The 25798-nt window shown below is 48.0% G+C and overlaps 1 protein-coding gene across 7 annotated transcripts in view; it reads left to right on the top strand.

Moving 5' to 3' along the window:
• Positions 1-25798, top strand: part of PACC1 (proton activated chloride channel 1) — a 163865-nt gene that overhangs the window by 25024 nt on the left and 113043 nt on the right. For all 7 annotated transcript variants that reach the window (XM_059145309.1, XM_059145305.1, XM_059145307.1 and 4 more), the window contains one exon: positions 19646-19821. The gene's annotated coding sequence lies outside the window, so the exon portion shown is untranslated. The remainder of the gene's footprint in view (positions 1-19645; positions 19822-25798) is intronic.

Here is a 25798-nt window from a genome sequence, read left to right as displayed (position 1 = left end):
ATAAGTAATGAACTGTCTCATATGCATGTGTGTGTTTTCTAAATTTTAAAGTTTTTTCTCATTTTGCTGGAGACCAGTGGAAAAAGACGGGCCTAATTCACGGGCTGATCTTTGAGAGCTGCTCCAGAGACTTCCAAAGAATCCTTTTGGGGGCCAGATAAATACAAAATACAGAAATAACCCAGTGACTCTTATTGGGGCGGTTACTCTATTCCAGGCCTGTGCTGAGCACGTGGCTTGCCTGAAGGGTGAGGACCTCCTGGTGATGTTTGAGGAGAGGAAACTGCCCCTGCTTTTTTCTGGTTGTCATCACCCTGAAAGCCCCAGGACCCCAGAGATCTCATTGGTGAGCCACTCTTTCCACACTTGATCTTAGCCAAAAGGCCAAGAAGCCATGTGAGCCACTCTTTCCAAAAACATGATCATCATCTGAACAGTTGAAGCTATAACATAACAATAGCTTGACTGGCCCTTTGGAGGCAGCAGAATCCAGCCACAACTGGGATACAATGTTCTCCTTTCACAAAGGGACAGAAAGTTGCCAGGTTTTTGGCCACAAGCTTCTGTGCTGTGACAAAGCCCTGCTTTGACCAGTGTCCTGGGCTGGTCGGAGACCAAACGGCCAGCCAGTGATGACGAATCAAAAATAGCCCCAGAGTCTAAATCAGGACACATGGCCAGTGACCACCCTGAGTCACGCAGACCCATTTGTTACATACTTTATTTTTGGAGAATTTTAGTAGGGACCGAAAGTGTTTTGTTTGCTGGTTCTTCTCTCCAAATAAGATTACAAAGAAAGGAACTAAGTCATGTGGTTTTGTTTAACTTACCATGAGGGCTGCAGCTAGTAGAGATGATGTGATTCCTCAGCTCTGTAAAACCCATGGCTAATTGGTTGGGATGATCTATCTCTCTGAATCATCTAAACCAGCAACAAGATAGTGGCTCACAGTCTATTGCATAAGAAAAGTTTGCTCCTGGGGACGCATGCTATCGTCCTAAGATCTTAGTTGCCACTCAAGGTGACAAAACACAAGTGAATGAGAATGTTGATGTGGGATGGAATTATCTAGGCCTATTTCCTACTTAAGATTTGAGTTAATTCTATGAATGTTTATAATTTGCATCGTAAATAGACTTCATCTTAACAAACGTATTATTATCCTCATCCTTAAAAATGATTTCTGTGAGCACACGTAACCTAGATTTTTCACCACCATCTGGTCCTCCTACCACTCCAAACCCAGACCCTGCTGTTCTCCTTCCAAGTGCTGCTCCTCAGCCTTCTCTTTGTTCTTGAAAAATGCCAAGATCAACCCTAGAGCCTTTGCATTAGCTATTTCTTCTACCTGCAGTGGTCTCCCTGTCATCGTCACATAGATGGCTGTTTCTTATCACTTAGGTCTCTCTTCAAATACCATTTCTTGGAACCACCTCGGCTAGAGTAACCATCCTGTGAGGCCCTTTCTAATACTTTATTTTATTATCTTTATAGCACATAAATATTAAAATATCTTGCTCACTTATTTGCTAATTTATCATTTGCCTTCTCTGGCATGAAAGCCCTATGAAAGCAAGGACTTAGTCGTGTTCATTCCTACAGCCCGGCACTGGAATAATGTCTGGCACACAGCAGCACTCAATAAATGTTTGTCGAATGGAAGCGTTCACTAGCATTTTCATATTTTGTCACCTTTATCCCAGAAAGTCCACATCTAAATGGTACAAAGGCTACCCCATATTCATAATTCTCTTGATTATTTTGTCAGTGAAGGCAGGCCAAACGACTCATGATGCAAGTGATCTGGCTTCACTTTCTGTCATTGATCGTATCACTGAGCAGTTCCCAGTCTCCTCGTCACTTAAGTTATACAGCCCAGTCTAAAAGAGCAATTAGGTAAGAGTACAAATAAAACTTTAATATCAAAAGGAAAGGTTAAATACAGTGGTTTAGGATACCCAAATACTTCTCAAACATCTAATTGAAACCAAAAGCTAACATGATCATTTTTTGTAGGAAAACAAAACAGTAAAAGGGAAAGGCCTTTTCTTCCCATTTATAAAATATTGATCTAGAAATTTTAACTAATGCAATAAGATAAGAAAAAGAAGAAAATGATGTAACTATTTTAGAGACAAATTATCTTTACAAATAATGATTAACTACCAAGAAAACTTAAGATAATTTTTTTTAAAGAACGAATAGTGAAGTTCAGTCAAGTAGAGTTATAAAATAAGCACATAAAAAGTAATAGATTTTGTTATAGAGAAGCAATAGCTCTTTAGGAAACACAAAGAGGGGCACCTGGCTGGCTTAGTCAGTTAAGTGTCCAGCTCTTGGTTTCAGCTCAGATCGTGCTCTCAGGGTCATGAGATTGAACTCTGCATCAGACTCCGCGCTCAGCAGGGAGTCTGCTTGAGACTCTTCCCTCCCTCTCCCTCTGCTCCTCACCCCTCTTGTATGTGCGCAAGCTGTCGTTCTCACTCCCTCTTGCAAACAAACAAATAAATAAATAAAACCTTAGAAAAAGCCAAAGAATGTTATGGATGTTAATATTACCAGCTACAGTTTTCTTTTTCTTTTTCTTTTCTTTTTTTTTTTTAAAGATTTTATTTGTTTATTTGACAGAAAGAGATCACAAGTAGGCAGAGGGGCAGGCAGAAAGAGAGAGGGGGAAGAGGGCTCCCTGCTGAGCAGAGAGCCTGATGCGGGTCTTGATCCCAGGACCCTGAGATCATGACCTGAGCTGAAGGCAGAGGCTGAACTCACTGAGCACCCAGGTGCGTCCAGTTTTGTTTTTCTTTTCTTAGTGTCCAAACATGGGGTTAATCTTAGACCGTAGAATAGGACTACAGATTTTAACATAATACTGTGTTTTTCTATGAAAACACATAACTTATTACTTGTTCATTCTGCTAACATTTATACTTGTTCTCTGTGTGTATTTCTATAGGAGAACCATGTAGAAAACAGAGGGAAAGGAGGGAACATGGTCCCTGCTCTTAAAGGCTTTATAATCATGATGGAAAGAAATAATGTACAAACATGAAACGGTTAGAAAATTGCTTCTGGTAAAATTTATTTAGTAAATACTTATTCAGCAATCATAATGAGAAAGCCCCTTTGCAAGTTGTATGTGGGGTAATGGTAGACTTGTCATAAATGTGATTAGAATCAGTCCTCCATGTATTAGCAAGCTGTTAGGGAGAATAAGGCACACATCTTTATCATGATAAAGCAAGTGAGCTGTAACTTAGAAGAATTTGAGAGGTGCCTGGGTGGCTCAGTCAGGTTAAACCTCTGACTCTTGGTTTCAGCTCAGGTCCTGATCTCAGGGTCCTGAGATTGAGTCATGCATTAGGCTCCGTGTTTAGCACAGAGTCTGCTTAAGACTCTCTCTTCCTTGGCCACTCCCCCTCCAATGCTCACTGACATACACCATCTCTCTCTCTCTCTCTCTCTCTCTCTCAAATAAATCAATCTTGGAGCCCTTGGGTGTCTCGGTTAGTTAAGCTTCTCACTCTTGGTTTTGGCTCAGGTCATGATCTGAAGGTCATGAGACCAGGCCTTGAGTTGGGCTCCCCACTTGTCATGGGGTCTGCTTGAGATTCTCTCTCTCTGCCCTTCCCCCAACTCATGCTCGCTCTCTCCTATCTCTCTAAAATAAAATCTTAAAAAAAAAAACAAGAAGTGAAGAACTTAAGAGAGTAGTGGTGGACCAGATGACATTCCACTTGGAGGGCACAACTTTGGGTGAGACAAGAAAGTGTGGGTTATGTTTATGAACACTGAATAATCCTATCTGAATAGAAGGCAGGTATACATGAAAGGGACTGATTGGTAAGACCAGAATGAAAGATTAGAGCAAGGTTCAGTCACAGAATGGGGGTCTTGAATTCCTGACTGCAGAATCGAGATTGTATCTGCTGAGCCTTCAAACATTTCAAAGCAAGGAAGCAATTAGAGTTCTGTTGTAGGAGTAGTTGTCTAATGCTGGCATCTGGGCCGAGTTGAAGCACAAAAGAGACAGAGGATAGAGAATCAAAGTTAGTAAACTTTGGAAGATAAGGAAACAAAATTTTAATATAAAAAGGAAAAAGGAAAAACGTGATTTAGGATAAACAAATACTTCTTAAAAGTATCTATTTTAAGCCAGTAGCTAACAATAATTACTAGTAGAAAAAATAAAATACTAAGGCAACAAGCCTGTTCTTCCCATTTAAAAAAATTGATCTAGAAGTTCTAACTAGACCTAAACTCAACTGAAAAAGACACTGCAGAGGTGGGATTGAAGGACCTCGTACCCAGAACAGTGCCTGGCTTTTAGTAGTTATTCAAAAAACATTTATTAAATGAAGGAATAATTTTCGGTCCTTCCCTTATAATAAGTTCTCTGGGATAAGACCTCCCTCTCCCTGTCCCCTCCCCCCTCTTATTTTTTCCACACCACATCCCCAGAGTCTGACATTGGTAGGCAGTCAGTTAATGCCAGCTCATTGCATATGTCAATGAATAAATGTCACCTCCTTAGATATGGGATTGAGAGAAATGAGGGAGTGGACGATTATTCAGTTCTGGATATATTTAAATGTCAGCGGCGCATTTTCTTTCATAAGTGTTCATAGGGAAGTTAGGAGGGGCCAGTTTGAAGAGAAGACGGTTTGTTCACTTTTAATGGCTGCATTTGAGAGACTAAAAGGATTATCTAGACAGTGTGGTCCAGCAGACAGTTGAAATATGGATGAACTCTGTAGATCCATTGGGCGGTGAAGATCAGGGAGCATCTGCACAGAGGTGTTAATTGAACGCGTAGGAGTAGTTGAGATCACCGAGAAGGAGGTACAGACAAGGAGGAGACATTCAGTTGAGAAAACGTCTTAGGACACACCATGTTTTAAGTGAGACACAAGAGGAGCCAACAAAGGAAACAGGTACAAAGTTAGAGATGGGAGGCAAACTGTATTCCAATCAGTCTGAGGACGAGGGAAGGAGATTTTTCAAGAAGATAATTAACAGCCACATCAGATTCATTGGGAAGATTAGTGAGGATAGAGTTTAAGAAAAACTGTTCATCTGGATGTTAGTGGGAGCATTTCAGAGAGTGTGCACCTGTGTGGAGCGTGGGAAATAAAATCAGATTAAATGGACAAGGTATGAGACAAAGGGAATAGACACAGATTTGTGTTTTAAGAAATTTGCTGGAGGGCACCTGGGTGGCTCAGTAGGTTAAGCATCTGCCTTCGGCTCAGGTAATGATCTCGGGGTCCTGGGATCGAGGCCCGCATCAGGCTCTCTGCTCAGTGGGGAGCCTGCTTCCCCATCTCTCTGCCTGCCTCTCTGCCTACTTGTGATCTCTGTCTCTCAAATAAATAAGTAAAATCTTTTTTAAAAATTGCTGGAAACAGGCTGGAGGAAAGGGAAAAGATACAGGTGTTTGACTGGTTTCTTTGTAGATGCTCCACCATTAAGTGATTAATTTGCCCCAAATTTTCAAACTACACACCAGTCCACTTTCATGTCTTTCTGCTACATAGCATCCCACCATATATTCCATTGGCAATGGCCAGTCAACAGACTGTTGCTGACGACCTCCTAGACCAGCAGTATGAACTGGATTCTGTACAAGAAGATAAAGATATGGAAATACAAGGGAAAGCAAGAGACAGCATGTCAGAAAAAACTACATGTGAGCCAGCAAGGAACCACACAATAAACAGAGCTAGAGTAATTAACTTGGGTCACTGACATCGTGGATCCCTGGTCTGTGCTAGGCACTGGGATCTGGTTAAAGGGTGACCTGGGGGTTGACTATGGTCTCTGCTTAATGGTGGAATGAGTCTACTAAAGACTTCAAAGCTAGAATAAGAATAATGAGGGGGTGACATAGCAGGAAGGCCCTTCTTTCTAAGGTGAATTTGAAGGTTGGCTTTCATTAGAGTGGGGAAGAGAAGGCAACTTCCAGCCTGTGGGACAGACCTGTAGACAACCCAAGTATGAGGGCTGCCTTCCTGTGGGCCAGTGGAATGACCTCCTGACCATGGCAGATGTGGAGGTCTTAGGGGTGAATGAGGTTACATAGGTGATCCTGAAAGCTATTCGCTAACTTGGAGGTAGCAAGCTCTCCTAAAAGCCTGAAGGAAAAAATTTTCTTTTGTTTGTTTGGTTTTTTCCCTCCCACTGTTTCTCTGAGCTGGAAGCAGAAACATTCTTCTGCGGCACGATCACCACACTAGTTAGGAAAAACAGAAAATAAACCAGGCTCACCATCTATAATACTCATGTCAAGACCAGGATATGCTTTACCACTCACCTTTTTGGACTAGGAGGAAGGAAGAGCTCACCATAGTCATCAGAATCAACCTACTTTTTCAGCCATAAACTGCAAGGTGGATGCAGACATCCTCCCCAGATGCCCTGTCATCTTGTGTCATCTTTGTCATGAGACCAGACTGTGGCCCGTGAAGACTCACGTGACTCCAAGATGCTCTCTTGCCATTCAGCCTCCATTGTCACAGTTAAGTTTCCCTTTCTTTCTTTAAGATTTTATTCATTTATTTGACAGAGAAGGAGAGAGAGTGAGTGCATAAACAGGGGGAGTGGGAGAGGAAGAAGCAGGCTTCCCGCCAAGCAGGGAGCCCCGTGTGATGCGGGCTCCATCCCAGGACCTGGGATCATAACCTAAGCTGAAGGCAGACACTTAACTCACTGAGCCACCCAGGTGCAGCTAAGCTTCAACGAATTTGGTTGAACTTTATCCTTCTTAATACCACTTGGCTTAACTAGTGACTATCTTGAGTTGGGGGGACTATTATTAGCTGTTAACTCTACTAAGGAAAGTCTAGATTACAAGGAAATGAGAACTTCCAAAGATTTAGAAGAGCATGGTTATAAGAAAGTGAGGTCATGGTGTTCTAGATTACAAGGAAATGAGGAAAGTCTAGATTACAAGGAAATGAGAACTTCCAAAGATTTAGAAGAGCATGGTTATAAGAAAGTGAGGTCATGGTGTTCTCCTAAAGGCTCTTTCCTCAGGATACAACATCAGGAAGCAGAGAAGAGGTCCACTGAGGACTGCGGATCTAGACAGTAATTAAGAGGACAGGTGGGAGTTCCTTTCAGGTGTGATATTCCAGAACGGCTATCCTTGAGTTAAATGCAATACTTTATCTATCTCCTTCGATTAAAAATTTACCAAGAGATGTACAGTTCAGCTAAGTCCTGAGGGCATGGGAACCGGGGAGTTGGTAGAGATACTCAGTGAAGAGTAGCAATCCTGTCCTACAAATCTTTAGTATCCACGAAGTCGATGTGCTAACAGCCACTGTCTAGAAAACCTTGATCATCCCAACAAAGTTTCCCGTTCAGTGAGTTTTGAAGAATCCACAACCTGACTTTTCTATTCAGTCTGGCTCAGGTAACCAGCTTTTGGAATTCCTTGGGAGTCTTTTAGGATTTTGAGTGTTTAAAATCAAGGGGGTAGGTCTAGGAAAAGGCCTCATGTCTAGGAGCAAAAACAGCATCGTCTTAGGCATCTCCATGTAACCCTTTCAGGGGTCCTCTGGAGAAGGGACCTGTTAGGTATGTATGTGTTAATGTCTGTTCTTCAGTCTTACCTCACAACTTCTATCAAAGAAATCAAGAACACGTGGCACACTTGTGCTGTGCTAATAAGCACACAGAGATGGATACAAAGATTTCCTTTGGCCTCGTGGTTTTGGCAGTTAAAGGCTCATAGCTCAGCTATGCGGGTTGCTGCCAGCGAGATGAACAATAGACCTTGTTAAAAATCAGCCACTATTGGAGCACCTGGGTGGCGCAGTGGGTTAAAGCTTCTGTCTTCGGCTCAGGTCATGATCTCAGGGTCTCTGCTCAGCGGGAGCCTGCTTCCCCCTGCCTCTCTGCCTACTTGTGATCTCTCGCTCTCGGTCAAATAAATTAATAAAATATTAAAAAAAAAATCAGCCACTATTCCTGAGTACAGTCTAGATTCCCTTAGCAGAGACTGAAACCGGGAGGAATTCTGGCTTTCACTTACAGCACGGCACTGCCTGATTCCATTACTCTTTTCCTTCCTTCTTTATGTGTACAACAAAATACTTGGCAGTAGTCAACCGTAGAATAGTGACTCAGCCGTTGATAGTGACTCAGCCATAGAACAGGGACTCAGCGCTCACTTACCGTGTGTTAAAGGTTTCTCAGAGTGCCTCCGTGTTTACAAAGGAAGCAGGACCAGAGAGAGGGCCCCCCCGCCCATGAGAGAGAAGCTCATCCACACTCACGGTTAATCCTTCCCCCCTCCACTCTTCTCCAACCACCACTGACCCTACTGACCTTGTGTTATTTTCGCCCCTAAATTGGCGCTTGAAGTTTACTTTAACTCAGTTTCACTTGGCTACAGATGCTAATAGGAACAAACTCTATTTCTGGACATGGAAACTTGAATTTTTCATGCAGTCCAGATCTAGAGTATAAGAGCTCGTGGAGGGTGTATCAGGACACAGGTTTGCTCTGAGTGAAGCTCTTCCTGCTCTATCAAAAGGTGACTCTTGGATTAGCTCTGGCCACCTGATCAAGTCTGGAGGTTTCATCCTCCAATCTCCTTCAATGTGAGCTCCATAAATCCACAATATGAACTCGGAGAGACTACCAAATTTCTCAGTGCCTTTCACTTTCTACCAGCGTAAAAGGGAGAATTATGTTCCTCCCCTCTCCGGATTGTTAGGAGAATCGTGAGCTAAGGTGTTTTTTGAAAGTGCCTGACACAGTGTTTCTCAAGAGTTTGCGTCCTTGTCAGCTTTTACGTGAGCCGCTGGAAGCACTCTGTCTCCCAAAGAATGCTTGGGAATGCCACTGCAGAGTGACACATTGTCTTAGTATCACGGGGAATACGGTTAATGGGAAATGACTTCAGTTGACCGCATCTGATGGTAACCCAGTGATGCCATCGCGAAACAGAAAGCACATGACTACTCGTAAGCCTGCTGCACCTGCAGAAGAAATTGGATTCGACTCAGAAAATCAGACTGTCAAGCTAATCGTTCTGATCCAATAACGAGGTCCTGCAGAGTGGCATCATCAGCCCTAAGACACAGAGAGGAGGAGGGAGAGTGAGCACTCGGGGAGGCAACTGCCCGGCTCTCTCCACGCTCCTGCCAATGAAAAATTCATAAGGAGATGCTTTATAGCCAATGTCTAATACCACCGCTGGGTCACAAGCCGATCTGAGCCAATCAATAGAATTCATCATCCTGAAAGGAGCTAGTGATGGCATGTTTACAAGAACCGGGAGGGTTTCCAAGCCGAGGCCAACTTCTGGTTACTTGGCCTGTGTCACCCTTAAAAATATAGAACTTGGTTTGAAAATCGAGCCCAAGACTTTTAAAAATATGACACAGAGTGGAGGAGGAAAGGTCCTTTTCAAATCTAGGTAGGGGGAAGGCGGGGGAGATTCTGGAGTTCTTTCGTCGAGTCAACTTAAGGACTAGTTTTTAAATCAAAGCTCCTTTTTTGTTTCAATTTTTAGTGGTCATTTTTTGTACCTGGTTTCTTTTTATGTAGCTCCAGACTTTCTTAAAAATAATACTTCAGCATCTGTGTCAAAATCCTCCAAATACAAATGAAAATGTATGAGAGCAGAATCATAAAAAATTAGAAAATGGAGTCGACTTTATAATTATTAATCACTAAATTCCAGGTTGGCTTGATCTTTTTTAAAGCGCTTAAAGACTGTAGAAACTTCAACTTGAGTCTGAGGGTTTGCTTTCTAAGGAGGCAATCATGTAAGGGCAGAGAGAGGTGTAGAGAGAACAAAAATGAGCCTCGGGGGTTATGTGCTCAGAAGTCTGCCAAGGATTGGGGTGGAGCGACACCCACATCAGCCTGGTCCCCTGGGGCGGAGGGGTGGGGGCGGGACACTGAGGAGACCAGGGCTCCCGTGTGTGTTTCAGCATGGCTAAACTATAGACCCCGTCAAACCATTGAAGGCCCTCTCTCCCACCCCCACAAAATTATTTTTGAACAGATAAAGTAAATAGCCACATCTCACAAATGAAAAGTCTTGGAAGATCAACTTGTGAAGCAGGAAGGCAGGAAAGGAAGGGGGTCCGGGCGGGATGAGGGATTTCACCTTCTCCCTGATGGATGCTGTCAGGAAAGAAGCTCTGCTCTTGCTTCTTTGTCAACAAACCTGATTTCTTTTCGTGGCTGTAAAAGTAATGCAAGATCATGTGTTTGGGAAATACAGAAAGGAAAGTAAGAAAGAAAACAAAAGTTTTTCATAAGTCTTCTGTCCTGGGAAGTCTGCTTAACTAGATAGTGTACTTTCTTCCAGGCTGTTACAGCTATAACTTACATGTGGCATATGTGTGTATATGCGATACATGCCTACATATACATGATAAATTGGAATCTTAAATAGTAATATCCTGAGTTTTTAATGTGTGCTAATTTTGTAATCACTTTTGCTTGTCACCATATTCAGATGTGATTTTGTTGACTGCCCACCTGGAAGTCTACTCAAGAATATGCCATTATGTGCCGTTCCTCGCCCCAAGCATTTTTTCCTCACTGGCACGTGGCCCCGCTGTCCCTGCCCACTGAACAACCCATAGCTCACCAGTGCCCCCTACGCCAAAGCCCGCCCCCCCCCCCCCACCGCAGCAAGGAACGGCCCCTGGGAAGCGCAGTGGTAGATGGGGGGAGCAGATGGGCTTTGGGGGCTCAAAGCCTGTGCTCCAAAGCCTGGGGGCAGCTCTCACCAGCCGTGTGACCTTGGAAAGGTTCTTCACTAAGTCTCAGTTTTCTTGCCTAGAAAATGGGATTGTTTTCCCCTCCTTGGAGTGTTGATAGAATGATTGAATTGAGGGCTATACGTGTGTGTTTCCTCCCCTTTGCCCTTTTTTAGTTTTCTGGCTCCTCCCAAGAGCAGCTGTACAGTGGTTGTTAAGAGCTCAAGTGAGCTTGGACAAGTACCCTAGCCTTTCTGCCTTAACGTCTCCATCTGTTCCCTGGGGCTGATAGTATGCATTTTCCCATGCACTTACAGGTTTGTAGGGAAGATTAAATCAGGTGATCAACGTACGGTTCTTGGCGCCTGGCGTAAGGAGGAGCGCAGTAAATGCTGGTTCTTCTTTTACAATCTTTCAGGACCTGTCATGATGTCATATTGTTTTCACCAGAGCTCCTCTGTGGCCTCTTGGTGGGTGGTTAGTTCTCCACTGTCAGCTGCCTCTCAGAGTCACTGTCTGGTGAGACTTCAAACAATCCAAGACCCAGGGAAGGGCCCTTCCTTACTTGCGGCGGTATACTGTGGAGGGTCACCCAGATTCCCTAGCAAGCCCTGCTTGATGGGTACCTGGACGGGAGGGGCCCTTTGGAGCCAGTGTTCTGAGACAGGGAGATGCTCCCCAACCATTGTGAGGCATCTGACGTCTAGTCAGGCCCTAGGAAAGCAAGTTAGACTGAGAGAAACCACCTGAGCACAGATGGAATCATTTCTCAGAAAAAGGCCTTAGCGACCTCAGCCCCCTCTTGGGCCTCATCCTCTTGGCAGGGAGGTCTTTTTCTGATGGAAGGTGGTAACATTCTGGCTTGGGTGCCACGAGGCAGGATCACGGTGAGAGGGCGGCATTCACTAAGAGACCAGGGCATGGTAGCAGTCTTGGAGGGTGTGTGCCTGGCACCAGCAGCCACGTTGTGCTCTAGCATTGGTTCTGCAAGCGTGGTTTTGGGTCAGCCGCACCAGCAGCACCTGGGAATGTATTAGAAACGCAGATTCTCAGTCCTGCCCCGGACAGGTTTGGTCAGAAACCTGGGGATCGGTTTCCCAGCACTTGACGTTTTAATGATTCTGATGCACTCTCAAGTTGGAGCTGCACTGGTCCATGAGAAGCCGTGGGGAGAGGAGAGGGAGGGAGAGGACGTGTGGTATTCTTCTGGAGGACTGGCAGGGCTGCTGCCTGACATGCTTGTCTCCATTTCTTTTGTCTGCTTGAGCTGGTTTCAGCAGATTTCTAAGCTGAAGGGTTCCGAGTAGTAAAGCAAGGGGCCTCCAAAGAAAATCTGTAAGAGAAGTGAAGCGTTGGGGTGTCCCCTGCTTCGGCCTGTCCCCCTTTGGGTAACCCTACAGTTCCTGCTCAGAAAGCCTGGTGGTGACAGCTGCCTCCCCCAGCCTTGCTCTCCGGCCAGAGAGACTGATCATGCCGAAGTGGTTTGTCACACTGTGTCCCTCAGAGCTCAGCCCAAGGGAAAATTGCGACGCACGCACAAATACTTAGGTTCAAAGGCGTTCATCTCAACCTCACTTACTTAGGACAAAATGGGGGTGGAGGGGAAACAGCCCAAATAAAGTAGGGCACACCCATAGAATGGAATTCCGTGGAGCCACTGGAAAGGAGGTTTTCCTAAAACACTTGGTCCGGTGGGTATCAATATAGTGTTAAGTGAGACAATATTGGTACAAAATAGTATGAACAGAATAAATCCGCATACATGCATAGACCGAAATCTAGAGGTAGACACACCAAATGGTAACAGTAGTTATCATCTCTGAGTAATGGAATCACACAGTGGTTGTAGTTTTTTCATTATACTTTTAGTAATTACCAATTTTTTTTACTTTTTTTTTTTTCTTTATGCTTTTTAGTACTTTCCAGTTTTCCACAGTGCCCAGGTATTACTTCTACAAATAGAAAAAAAAAAAAAATGCAGTTACATTGAGTAAACTTGGGTTTCACTCCTTTTACCCCTCCCCCGCCCCAAGTCCCTGTTTCTTGTGCCTCCATGGCTCCCCTCTAGGACCCTCCACAGTGAGGAGAGTGACTATTGGCATTATGTTCTCCCCCCTCATTATGTTCTCTTGTAATCTCCACTTTCATCATGTTGTTTATCAAGAATCAGGTGGACCTGGTGGTTGTTTCAACTCTTTCCCATCCTCAGAACCCCTGACTTTGATGACAGCAGTGGCTAGCTGCATTGCCATGACTGGGACAGCCTCAGAGGTAACCATGCCAGGCCCAGACTGCAAATTGGTGTGTCAACAAAGGGCAAGAAGCAGAGCCAGGGTGGGCCATGGATACGCAGGGTTGATGAACAGGGGTCCAGCTGTGCCGCTGGGCCTGGCTGCAGCTGGCCACAGGCCGCTCTGCTAAGGTGCCCCAAGGACAGAGCAAAGTTCTGGCATCTGATGGTCCTGGGAGGTCAGTGGGCCCAGCTGTGGGCAAATTCAGGCAGCCGGAAAATCACACAGCAGCCCAGCACGGTGCCCGGCAAACGGGGCACTCAATAAATATTTGTTGGCTGGAGTGATAAAGGCTACAGCGATCAAGCCCCTCCCCGAGAGGATGCCATCAGGACCAGGGGTCTGGGTGAAGACAAGTTTACAGCCAAGGGGACCAGGGAGAGAGGGCTCAGCTGTGTACAGAGAAATGGTGCACAGCAGTGGGAGAAGCAGAGGCCTTTGAATCCAACCCAGGTTTAAGTCCCACCTCTTCCACTAAGTAGCTGAGTCATCTGGGGCAGGGTACCCGACTTCATTTCCTCCTGAGCCTCTGGAGATACCTGTCCCCACCTTGCAGGGTTTTCTGCTGCTTCCATGAGATAGTAAGGCTTATGAAGGGTGGTTACAGACTGCTGCAGCCTGACAGCAGGGAGGGAGGGAGCTGTACTGTGGTCTGGTCCAGCACCCTGCCCAGGTGAGGTGGGACGTGCTGCTGCTCGCCTAGAAACCTGGGCAGTCGCTGGCATCAGGCAGGGTGCTGGTCGGCCACTGGGGCCGCTGACTCTGCACTGGCTGGCTCGAGGGCTGGCCAGGCCGGCCTGGAGGTGGATCCAACAGCAGAGCTGGGGGAGCAGAGAGGCTGGAAGAGAGGAGGGGGCTGGCTTCAGGGGCTGAAAGGCTAGGAAACAGGGGTAGGGTGAGGGCTTGGGGACCCAGCAGGATCTTCAGATGATATGGGTTTGCCTTTCTCTTTCTTGAGGGTGGGTTTGGAATCTCATTTACTCTGGTGACTTATCTCCATGAGTTCTTACAGCCCTTTGGTGGGTGGGCTTCGAGGTCACTCAGGCCCGAACACACCCTCTTTTCGAAATGGCTCCCTAAAGCCATAGCAACAACCAAAGCCCTCAAAGCCGGGTCATTTTCAGAGATGAGAGGGACTTACCCCACACACCCATTCCTTCTTCTCACATCTACTGACTCTTCTTCCTGGAGCTTTCTTGTTGCCTAGTGCTGCCCTCACATCTTTGGGTTTATCCTTACTTGGAAGAGGCATCATGTTCATCACTGCCTGGGATAACCCAGCACCCCTGTCATTCCCACCCGCATCTTGGGCAAGATGTGCCGGCACGCTTCCTCCTCTCTCCCGGCTGCCTTCAGACGTACTCCCCTGTGCCTTATGTCAGACTGTGCCAGACTGTGCACTTACTTGGTATGAGGGTTGTATGGTATTCATCTTTCTGCCCTTTGCAAATCCTAGCACACTGCCTGCATCATCGTAGGGGCTGGGCATTGGCCGGGGCCATAAAGAGGGAGGGGGTGTAGCGGACACCTCAGATTGACCACCCAGAGCCGCTCATTACTTTATCTCCTGCCTCCTCTGTGGCGGGCTTGGAAACAAAATACAGTTGATCCTTCAAGAACATGGCTTTGAACTGCACAGGTCTAATTCAGCATGGAATTTTTATAGCACACTACTCTACATGTATTTTCTCTTTTTCTCTTTCTCTCTTTCTCTTTCTCTTTTCTCTAGTTCACTTTATTTTAAGGATACAGCATGTAATACCTAAAACATACAAAATGTGTCTTGATTGTTTAGTTTCAAGGTAAGCCTTCTGGTCAACAGTAGGCTCTTAGTAGGTAAGTTTTTAGGGTGTCAGAAGTTATACATGGATTTTCCACTGCACAGGGAGTTGGTACCCCTGATCCCCACGTTGTTCAAAGGTCACCTGTCCTCAGTTTTCCCAGCTGCTCTTACAGCTAGAGGTGGCCATGTGAAATGGTTCTGGCCAGTGAAGTGTAAGTGCAGATCTTCAAGGAAAACTTTCTTTCCAGAGTAAGAGGCAGACCTTTCTAAGAGAAAGACTTTGATCCTTTTGCCATTCCTTGTCCTTCCTACCTGGAATGCAGACGTGATGGCTGGAAGTGCATTAGCCATCTTGCAGCCATGATACAATAAGCAACAGTCAGAAGGGCCAAGTTTAAAAAAAAAAAAAAGTAACTTGGTTCTTGATGGCATCATTGACGACCATTATTGCTAAGTTGGCTAACCTCTTGGTTGGCTTGGGACTGAGGGATTTTCTGAGATGGAGGATTTTTGATACTAAAACGGGAACAGTCATGGGCAAACCTGAACCCTAGCCTACAGTTGGTCACCCCATCCGAGCCAGGGGTTCTTATTTCCAGAGATGACTTATTATATAATAATAATTAATTATATATAATTATATATAATTAAAAAAAATAATTGCATAAAATTGGTATTCTAAGCTTCAGTGAATAGAGTTGGATAGACATGAATAGACATGGATGGAGTTGGGGGTCATTGGTGCCAGCTGCCTTCTCAGAAGTTCTCCCAGTTAAGTGTCAATGATTCTTCATGGTAGGTTTTGCTATACTCATTTTACAGGTTAAAAAACTGAGTCACCAAGAAGGTTAGCCCAACTGGAATTTAAATCCTAGACATTAATGCCATGTCCTTTTCCCCTAAAGCCATTCTGGCTCATTTCCTCTTAATTCAGTAGGTGAACATGTAGTGTTATTCTAGGAATGGACATCATGCTTTTCAAATGAATAAAGTCACGGTGAGATGCAGTCATTCCCTTTCTTTCTGGACAAATCAAAAAACCTCCTGTGATCTGACTTCTTTCTCCATCACTACTTTCAATGAACAAGAGAGAATTGGTTTGCACAGATTTAATTTTTTTTTAAATTACAGCTGAATTATTCAAAAGATCCAAAGGGGAGTGTAGCACAGAGTCTCCATTCTACCCCTGTTGCCTTATAGATGAATACCAGGAAACCTTCATCAGTTTTGAATTAATGGTTTTGAATGTGGGTAATAATGATAGTATTTGTTTTCAGCTTCTGAGGTTACCAATTACTCTCAAGGACAGAGTCCCGTTTTCTCCTCCCAGCTTGTTGGGGACGTTTTCTTCAGACCCTCCTTCATAGTCACAAAGGCTCCCCCAGCCCACCCCCCTCCATCAGCTGAGGCCTGCACTGCTCTCTAGGTCCCTCACACCTTTGGCAGCCTATGCCTCTGTGACCAAGACCTCACCGCAGCTGGTGTGCACCCCCCAGGGCCCCCTGAGTATATCTGTAGGATGTCCATGGGTTCCTTTTATCACTCACCAGGCTGAGAACAGGTCCTCCCGGAGGACCTGTGGGCGGGCCAGCTGGCCTCTTGTCCTCTGCAGCACAGGAAACCCTCTTCTGTCAGCACGCCCGGCTCTGACAAGTTACGTATTTATTCCCAGTTGCTCCTTATTAAAAGTGATGTTTATGAAGCATCTGTAATTTATGTGGGAAAGTATTATGTTAATTGAGAAAGCATAATATATCAGTATCTACGTATAGCTACGTCTCTGAAAATCATATAATTTAGACTCAGAACATAGCCTACGTGTAGAAAAATAACTCACTCTTTCTTGCCTCTCAGCCTGACTGCCTCCAGTTGCCCTCAACTAAACTAGGATCCACCCAGCTTCCTGAGCCAGACCCGTCTCAGCTCCTTTTCCTATACAGGCATCACCAGCACCCCGGCCCCCTGCCAGGCCAGGCTGTCACTAGTCCTGTCCATGCTAGCTCTTGCCTGCTCACGAACCCCTCTGCTGTTCTCTGACCCTGTAGCAGCTGGAGTAGTACCACTGAGCAGTAACACTAGAGCAGCCTCCACCAGCTCACACCCAAGCTTCTGGAACATCTTTTTTTTTTTTTTTTTTAAATTAACATATGATGTATTACTTGTTTCAGGGGTACAGATCTGTGACTCATCAGTCTTACACAACACCCAATGCTCCCCTCAACACCTACCCTCCCCAGTGTCCATCACCCAGCCACCCCCTTCCCTCTTCACCCTCCCCTCCAGCAACCCTCAGTTAGTTCCCTAAGATTAAGAGTCTCTTATGGTTTGTCTCCCTCTCTTGTTTCATCTTGTTTCCACTTTTTCCTCTCATCTCCTGTGATCTTCTGTTTTGTTTCTTAAGTTCCGCATGTCAGTGAGATCATATGATACTTGTCTTTCTCTGATTGACTTATTTTTCTTACCATAATACCCTCTAGTTCCATCCATGTCATTGCAAATCGCAAGATTTCATTTTTGATGGCCGTGTAATATTCCATTGCATATATAGACCACATCTTCTTTATCCATTCATCTGCTGATAGACATCTGGGCTCTTTCCATGGTTTGGGTATTGTGGACATTGCTGCTATAAACATTCGGGTGCACGTGCCCCTTCAGGTCAATACATTTGTATCTTTGGGGTAAATACCCAGTAATGCCATTTTGGGGTCGTAGAGTAGCTATATTTTCAACTTTTTGAGGAACTGCCATACTGTTTCTAGAGTGGCTGCGCCAGCCTGCATTCCCAGCTTCTGTAATATCCTCAGAACCAGTCCTCTGGGTCTTAAGTCTTGCCCTGCTCGGGTGCATTCTCTCCATTTCAGTCAGGGGCTTCTGTCTTTAAAAGGAGAAAAAAATAGGGACATCTGGGTGGCTCAGTCGGTTGGGCCTCTGCCTTCGGCTCAGATCATGATCCCAGGGCCCTGTGATCGAGTCCCGCATTGGGCTGTCTGCTCGGCAGGGAGCCTGCTTCCCTCTCTGCCTCTGCCTGCTTGTGCACACGCACTCGCTCGCTCTCTTCCTCTGACAAATAAATAAATACTATTTACAAGAAGAAAAAAATAATCTATAACATACCCGGCTTCGAGGTCTACTCCTGCACTGTTGTCCTCAGGAAAGCACTGGATTCCGTGGCTCCTGCTGGCATCTCCAGTGCCTCTCTTGCCTTTCCAGACTCTGCCCGTCGCCTGCCAGCTGATGCTAGGCCCTCAGCTCCAGCCCCTGACCCACTCCCCCGGACTTTGCTCAGCTGCCCTGCACGTTTTGACTCTCCCTTGGTTTAAGCCTCGAGGATTTGAAGGAAAACTAAAATGTCAACCAAGTTTTAGCTGAATAGTGAGGATGGATTTTCATCGTGATGTGTGTATAACTCGGTCAGTCCACCAAGCACTCATTCATCAAAGAAACAGTAATTCAGATTTATTAGGCATCATACATGCAGTGGCCCAGGACCACACTGCTTCTAGGTGTCCACCCACACGATCCTGCAGCAGGATTCTTGCAGGGTTATTCATGCCGTCTACATTGTCGTCTTTCATCTGTATTTATTCAACAAATGGCGTTACAAAAATCAACAGCAGGGAATCCCTGTTCTCAAGACTCACAGACCTACAAACACGTCTTCATGCCACACGGTCAGTGCCGTGCAAAGGAACGCAAAGCACCATAGGAGGGCACAGGTGGTCTCCTAACAGAAGGAAGGTGACCCAACCCGCGTTGACAGGCGTGAGAGAGAGGAAGACCAGGAAGCAAGAGAGAGAGGTTCTTTCCAGAAGAGGGAACAAAGGCTCAGAGATTAAAACCTGTCTCTGCCAGGACTCGGGGAATGTGTACACGGTGGCCAGAGAGCTTGGAGCCACATGCTGTTGGCACTCATGCCCCACACTCCACCAGCTGTTGGCACTTCATCCTCCACCAGAATGGAAAACCGCCCCCTCCAAGTCCTACCCATTCTCGAGACGCACTCGAGACCTCCTTCCTTCAGGAAACCTTTCTGGGCTATGTGTCAAACAGATGGGCGCTTCACTCCCTTCCATTTTGTACATTGCCATTCAAAACTTATAAGAAATCTCACCTTCCCACCAAAGTGTAAACTCCTCGAAGATAGGGACTATGACACACATGTACTCCCAAATGTGTGGGATCCTTCGAGAAAGCTCGTGCCGCACTGTGAGTGCTTGTTGAAGCCACACTAGCCCAGCCTGGGATCTCTAAAGGCAGAGTCCCAGGCAGCGCCCAGTCATCTAACCTCAGGCGGTGACTGGTGAGTCTCTTCATACGTGACTTTGTCCTCACACAACATCTGCTAAGACACAGTGTCATAGGTCTGTGATAAGCATAGACTAGATGCCATTAGCCTGATTTCAGGATTCCTAGAGAAGAGAAAAGTAACCATGTTACAAGGAATTTAAAGCGATCCCCGTTAGAAGTGCCTGACTCTAGTCAACCTTGGAATTTACTGTTAGTAAACGTCTCACCCATGGAAAGAAGAAAACATTGCCACCTGTGAAAAGCCCTGAACTTGTAGACAGAAGAAGCAGGTCTTTAGTCCGTCTCTACCTGCATGAGCTGTGTGACTCTGGACAAGTCACCCATGCCCTTTTAAACCTCAGTGTCGCCAGTCTTTAAAATGGGAATTATAATGCCTCACGGGGTTATAACTACTCTCATAGGGCTATGGTAAGAATTAGAGGTGGTAATGATGTGAACAGGATTGGTAATATGTGAACTCTCATTTGAAAATCAGAGAGCGCGCTCATTTTTAGCATAAATGAAAGTTCTCTTCCCTCTGTTTTATTCCCAGCATTCAGAATCCAGACACAAGCTCTCCACGGGGAAGTACATGCACTGTGCTTACTTTAAGGGGAGAGAGTGTCCATCATCTCACACCCAGGAGATCTACGGTAACCACCATGTCCGTGACTTAGTTGTTGGAAGAGTCACCTCTGTAGTCCTCCAAGGCAGCATGGTGCCTGAGAGGTAAGGTGCCCCGCTTTGCTCAGTATCCTAGTGGAAAGGCACCTGCTCAGAAAACTGCCAGACTCCTCTTCTCCCAGGGAGAATTCTGTGGTCCAGGGGAATCCCCTTCTGAAAGAGGGTCTGCTTAGATTTGTCAGGGAAAGTCGTTAAGCAACGCAAACAGCAGAAATGAGCCCCAAACCAAAGACCGTAAAGAAGACTGATGACGACACTGGAAGGAGAGGCAATTCTGTCTACCCAGCAGGCACCGATCTCACCTCCAATCAGAAGCCTGGAGTCAAAGCTTGTCTCTGGTACAGACTGGCTGTGTGGCTTTGGGAAGCTTACCCAACCTCTCTGATTCTCCAAAGTTGTGCTTTGTAAAATAAGCATAATGATGCCAGTCTTCTGGTATTAAGGATTACATTCGTATGAGTTTCACAAAATGGAAAATGCCTTGTGATTATGGAGCTGATTATAAATGTACTGCCTAAAGTAAGCATTGAGAACAAGCCACATGAACTGTGTGTGTGTTGGGGGTGTCCATAAGCTTGCCCACCAGGGGGTCTTAAGTGGGATTCTAAGAACCACCTGAAGATCTGAAAAGGCATCTCCTGCAGATGAAGGGTGTGTCCTGAAAGCCAGTTGGATTCCATGGGTGACTACAGGCCACCCTCCAGTGGGTGGCTGCTGTTTTGGGGCTACTGTGTGGGCCCCCACAACCCCCCAGCCCAGGGACAAGGTGGGGGACCTGGCCGCACTGCTCCCATGCCTTCCTGCACTCCAGGCTCTGTGGTTCCCAAGGTGCTTCCTTTTGCCCCATTTTTTAAATTTTCCCGGTAAACCTGTTAGGCGAGCTGAGCAGATATAAACCCTGTCTTCACTCACATACACCTTGGGATGACTGGCCTGAGGCCACAGAGCTCAAAATGACAGTGCCTGGAACCCTAGCTTGGAGGGTTAGCTGGGATTTGAGCCCAGGTTTTTAAAAACCTTTGCCAATAGATCAGGCCTTGAGCCCATGAGCCATGAGCCCGAGCTTAACCAAAGCCCTATGGGTCCCAGTCCGTGAGGTAAACAGCCCCCCACAGACACAGCGTTTCCTGGCAGGCCTGGCTGTTCCCAACATCTCTTTCTACTCGTGGCTTTTTATTTCCTTGCATGTGTCTCCAAGGGGACCAGCAGGGACATGCCCTCCCCACCGTGGTCCTCGCTCCCTGTGTGTAATCGGGGCGCCCGTGCTGGCCCCGCACGGTGATGAATGAGCTCCTTCAGGCAAGCCGGCAGTGACTGAAGCCCAGCCAGCCCCGCAGGCTGCTCTTGGGCAGTGCCGTGCCCTCAGATGCGATTAGCCCCGTGTGTCACCGTGCTTGGCAGCAGTTCCTGGAGGCAGGGAGGCCTTTGTTTGCGCCATTGTCTTGTCAACTGGCTGTAACTTCGTTTGGCTGCCAGCTGGCGTGGCCTTCTGCATCACCCTAGCCTGCTCTCTCCTCCCTTGGGTCATGGTCAGTCTGTCATCCCGGATTTTTCAGGGAATATCCAGGGTGTGCTTGTGAAGCTCCCGCGTCTTCCCCCGAGCAGCTTTGAATTCATGTTGTGGACCATGAACACGTCCTGCGTGGTCCGGGAGGCGGGCTTCCTGGGACCCCCCAGCCTCACCCCGGCGGGTACAGAGGAGGAGGAATTGCGCATGGTAGACAGGCTCTCCCGGCTGCGAGCGGGGCCGCACTCAGACATTCAGTGCTTCCACATAGTTTAACTGAGCACCTACTGTGTGCCAGGCCCTGTTCCAGGCAATATTGCAATAAAGTAGTGAGTGATAAAGACGAAAAGCCCCTGCTTTATGGAGCCACATTCTGAGGTGGGGAAGGGAGCAAGAAGAAATGAAAAATAGGTTAAAAGATGCAATGGAGAAAAACAGAACAGTGAAGAAAAAGCTGGCAGCAGGAGATGCTGATGGGAGCGCCCTCCATGTGCCCAGTACAGAGTAGACCCCCGGCTCCGATCTGGCCAGGTCCTCAGAGCTGGGTCTGATTCCCAGGTCCCCAGCTGTGGGTGGCTGGAGCTGCTAGGGTGGAAGGACCCCCTCCAGGTACCCGCCAACCCCGCCAGCAGGGGTGCACCCCGCCAGCTGGACTCCACCCTGTGCAGCCCCACCCAAGCCTGCCCAAACCTCCTCTTCTCCTCTCTTTCTCCCTCCTCCCAACCACACATACTGACTTGGCAGCCGTCCAGACCTTGTTCAGTCCAGGCTGGGGGAGACAGACTAGCCAACAGACCGTAGCACGGCCGAGATCAGTGACCCCCGGCAGGGCCTGTGCGCGAGCTGTGGAAACCCCGAGGGGGGCAGGGTCTTCGCAGGGGGCTGTCCTGTGCACTGGAGGATGGTGAGCGGCCTTCCGGGCCTCTACCCACCGGTTGCCCCTAGCACCCCGCCCTGAATGATGAAAAACCATCTGCACACACTGCCAGGTGTCCCCTTTTGCAAAGTGCCCTTCAGTTGAGAACCACTGGTTGAACTCAACATCATTCAACTTTTTTGACCAAGAAGCACCTTTAGCTGGGAGGGAGGGGGCTGTCTCTCCATATGGCATGTACCCTGTGCCGTCCTAGACACTCGGGGTAGTGCTGCTTCTGGACGAAGCCAGTTCCCTGCACAGCGTCCAGGGCCTTGGGCTCTGAGCCTGGTGTTCGAGCTGCGGGTCCTACCACATCTGTTTCTACCTTTGCCTCACAAAGACGGACAGTTCGTCACTGCCTGTACACACTCTGCATGACGTGTCCTGGGCCTTCGCTCGGCTGCTCCTGCCGCCTGCAGTGCCCCTCCCACCTTGCCTCCCCTGGTCCACAGGTTCATTCTTCAGGGTTCCCCTTGGGCTTCATCTCCTGAGGGAAACTGTCCCTGAAGACCGGACAGGGCAGAGAGGCCGACTTTGCTCCTCAGCTCCCAGAGCACCTGGCCTCGGTCTTTCCTTCCTCCGAGGCCTGAGACAGGCCCTAGAATACCTCCATCCTGCAGCGTGCGTGGCTGGGGCCCCCTCGTGTAGGGAGTGAGGCAGCCCATCTCTCCCACTGCGCCCGCAAAGCAGAGACTCTCGTCCTTTCCTCTCTAGAAGCTGATAAATTGTGCGGCACAGAGCACGTGCTCAGTCAGGGTCACCATGAATCAACAAGTAAATAGAAAACAAAGACGAGTGTGATAAAGGGAGTGAGGACAAGAGAACACAGGCTTGAGGAGGGAAAGATCCAGGAGGAATATTCTTTTTACAACTCAGGAAAGCCACCTGCCTCCTTTCTTTCTCCTTTGGGCTAAATGCGTCCATTGCCTTAACCTTTTTTTTTTTTTTTTTTTAAGATTTTATTTATTTATTTGACAGGCAGAGATCACAAGTAGGCGGAGAGGCAGGCAGAGAGAGAGGAAGGGAAGCAGGCTCCCCAGCAGAGAGCCCGACGCAGGGCTGGATCCCAGGACCCTGAGATCATGACCTGAGCCGAAGGCAGAGGCTTTAACCCACTGAGCCACCCAGGTGCCCCTTTTGCCCTTTAACCTTTAATCTCACATCCGTCTCCTTTTCCCGCCCTCTGACTGAACATCTTTCTTTGTCGTTCACATCCTTCCATGCCTTCTCCACCTTTTCCAGAGGCTGCTTTTGTGCTTCGTGTGTGTGGAGCAGCAGGAGCGCACGGCCTGTCTCCCTCGAGCCAGAGCATCCCTTCCACTTAATTAGCCTGAGATTCCACAATTCCCTGAGCCTCACCCTCCCCCTGGCCTGGTAGCTGCCAGAGGAGCAAATTATTTTCACAGAGAAGAGAGTGGAGAGAATGGAATTGGTGATTATGCTAATTATTTCCTTTTCTGTGTCAGGGACTGCTCCTCAGGGAGCCCACATCTGGGGCCAGGAGGGTGGGCAGGGAAGGGGCGATGAATGTGGAGGACGAAGCCCTGGGCTCTGAGCTGGGGTGTGGAGAGTCTGCCCTGGGGAGACACCTGAGGGATGTGGCTTCTCCACAGAGTTAGGCTCTTCAGCTGTGAAGGGGGCCTGCACACCGTTCTGGGCTCTTTCATCCACAGCATGACCTGTGAGGGAGACACATCTCCATTTTATAGGTGTTGAGGTGTGAGGGAACAGTCCACAGGTGGAGGGACAGTCCCGAGGTGACCTGCCCTAGGGGAAAAACACATCAGAGAGGGGATCATCATTCCAACCTAGACCGTGTCACTGCCAGTCCGGATGGTTTCCCTCGTCTCACAGCCCCTCCTCTTGGTGGACACATGGGAGCAGTGATGGCCGAGGAGGGAGTGTTGGGGCCAGAGGCCCTTTAGCAGCCCTGGTGCTGTACGGCCTGGGCCCAGGACGCAGCTGGCCAGCCTGTTGCTCTCTGGTGGGAGCTGCCTTCAAACCACTTGAATTAGTGCTGTCAGGTTCTGTCACACGTTCCTTCTGTCCAGCCTGCCTGTGCCGCCCCGCCTCTGCTCTCCACACAGCAGCTGTCTCGGGCGCCATTGGGACCCCTCACCCTTCAACAACCCAACAAGGTCGTGCCACACTGGTTCTGTTTGTCACTGGGGCTGGCTGGTGTTTGCCAGTCAGCAAATGTCTGTTGAGGGCTGGGCACAGTTCTGGGTGATGGAGGTGCAGGGCAGGATGAGGCCGAGCTCCTGCTCTCAGGGACACCGCCCCCACCTCGGGGAGCAGGGGTGGGACACGTGTAGTTGGGCGAGAGACAGAGGACCCTGTGCGCCCCAGGACCTGCCTTGCTGTTTAATGAAGTCTGGCCCCGCTGCAGACTCTCCAGAGGCAGCTCTGAGATGGAGAGTCCTGTGGAGGCTGCTGCTGGGGCTGGTGCCACCTCTGTCCCCAAACCATGCGCGGAAGCAGCAGGAGATGCCCCTCACGGATCCCCTTCCTCCGCCAGCACATAGAAACTCCGGGATGCTTAGTGAGAGACCCAGGAGGCTCCTGAAGGGACGCAGGGTCTGTCAGTTCTGCCCATGGTGGGGGTGACCGTCCTTTAGCCTGGATGTGGTTCCCAAAACTGAGTGCTGTGGCCCAACTTCAGGCCACCCTGATGGGAGGCAGTAGATGGAGAGCGGAACAACACAGGCGAACACCTAGGTGCCGACTAGGGCCTGTGACCTGACCACTCTGTGCGTCATTTTCCCCTGTATGTAGGAGCCGCGTTAGGCCTGCTTCACGGGGTGAGAGTGGATTAAGGGAGACATACAGCTGACAGCATGGAGGGCACATGGCAAGGGCTCAGTAAATGACAGCTCGGTTGCCTCATAGCACCTTACAGCGGAGGACCTCCTTCTGCCTTCTCAGTCACGCCTCCTCAGCCACTGGCCAGAGTCCAGAGAGTGAACGGCCCGGGAAGGATGTAGTGACAAAAACACTCGACCACATCTGGAACGTCTCTGGTGCGGCTGGTCCTTGACCGGGGACTTCCCCTGGGAGCTGCTCTGTGGGAGAATAAACCCAAATCCTGCCTCTGCCGTGCCTCTAGCGGGGGCCTTGGGGAAGTCACCCAAACTCGCCCAGCCTCAGTTTCCCCCCTGTCAACTGTGGATAGTACCGCCTCCCTCAAATACTAGTCGAGATCATTAAGTAATGTAAGGTAGGAGTGGCTACCTTTTTTTGCTTGCAATAAAGCATGAGGGGACAGAGAGCCAAAGGAGGCCAACAGGAAGCCGAGGGAGGTGGTCCTGAGGCAGAGGGAGGCAGGTGACCCTAGACGGGAGTCTGTGATACCAGCAGCTACACTTAGGGCACTCTCCGTGAGCTGGCACCATGTGGAAGGTTCTCTTCCTGACGTACCTCACTGAATCTTGCAAAATCCTCATGAACTAGGGATTATTCCCATTTCACAGATGAGGAAAGCAGAGGCTGGAGCAATCAGGGAACCTGCCAAAGGTGGTCTGGTTTAGAAGTGTCAGAGCCAGGATCCAAAGCGGAGCTGTCTACCATCACAGCCCCAACACAGTGCTGCCTGCTGGGGG

Source organism: Mustela lutreola, chromosome 14, assembly GCF_030435805.1.
Source record: "Mustela lutreola isolate mMusLut2 chromosome 14, mMusLut2.pri, whole genome shotgun sequence".
In the NCBI taxonomy this organism is placed as follows: Eukaryota; Metazoa; Chordata; class Mammalia; order Carnivora; family Mustelidae; genus Mustela; species Mustela lutreola.
Note: the sequence above shows the minus strand (reverse complement) of the source record. Positions and strands in the feature narration are given on the sequence as shown.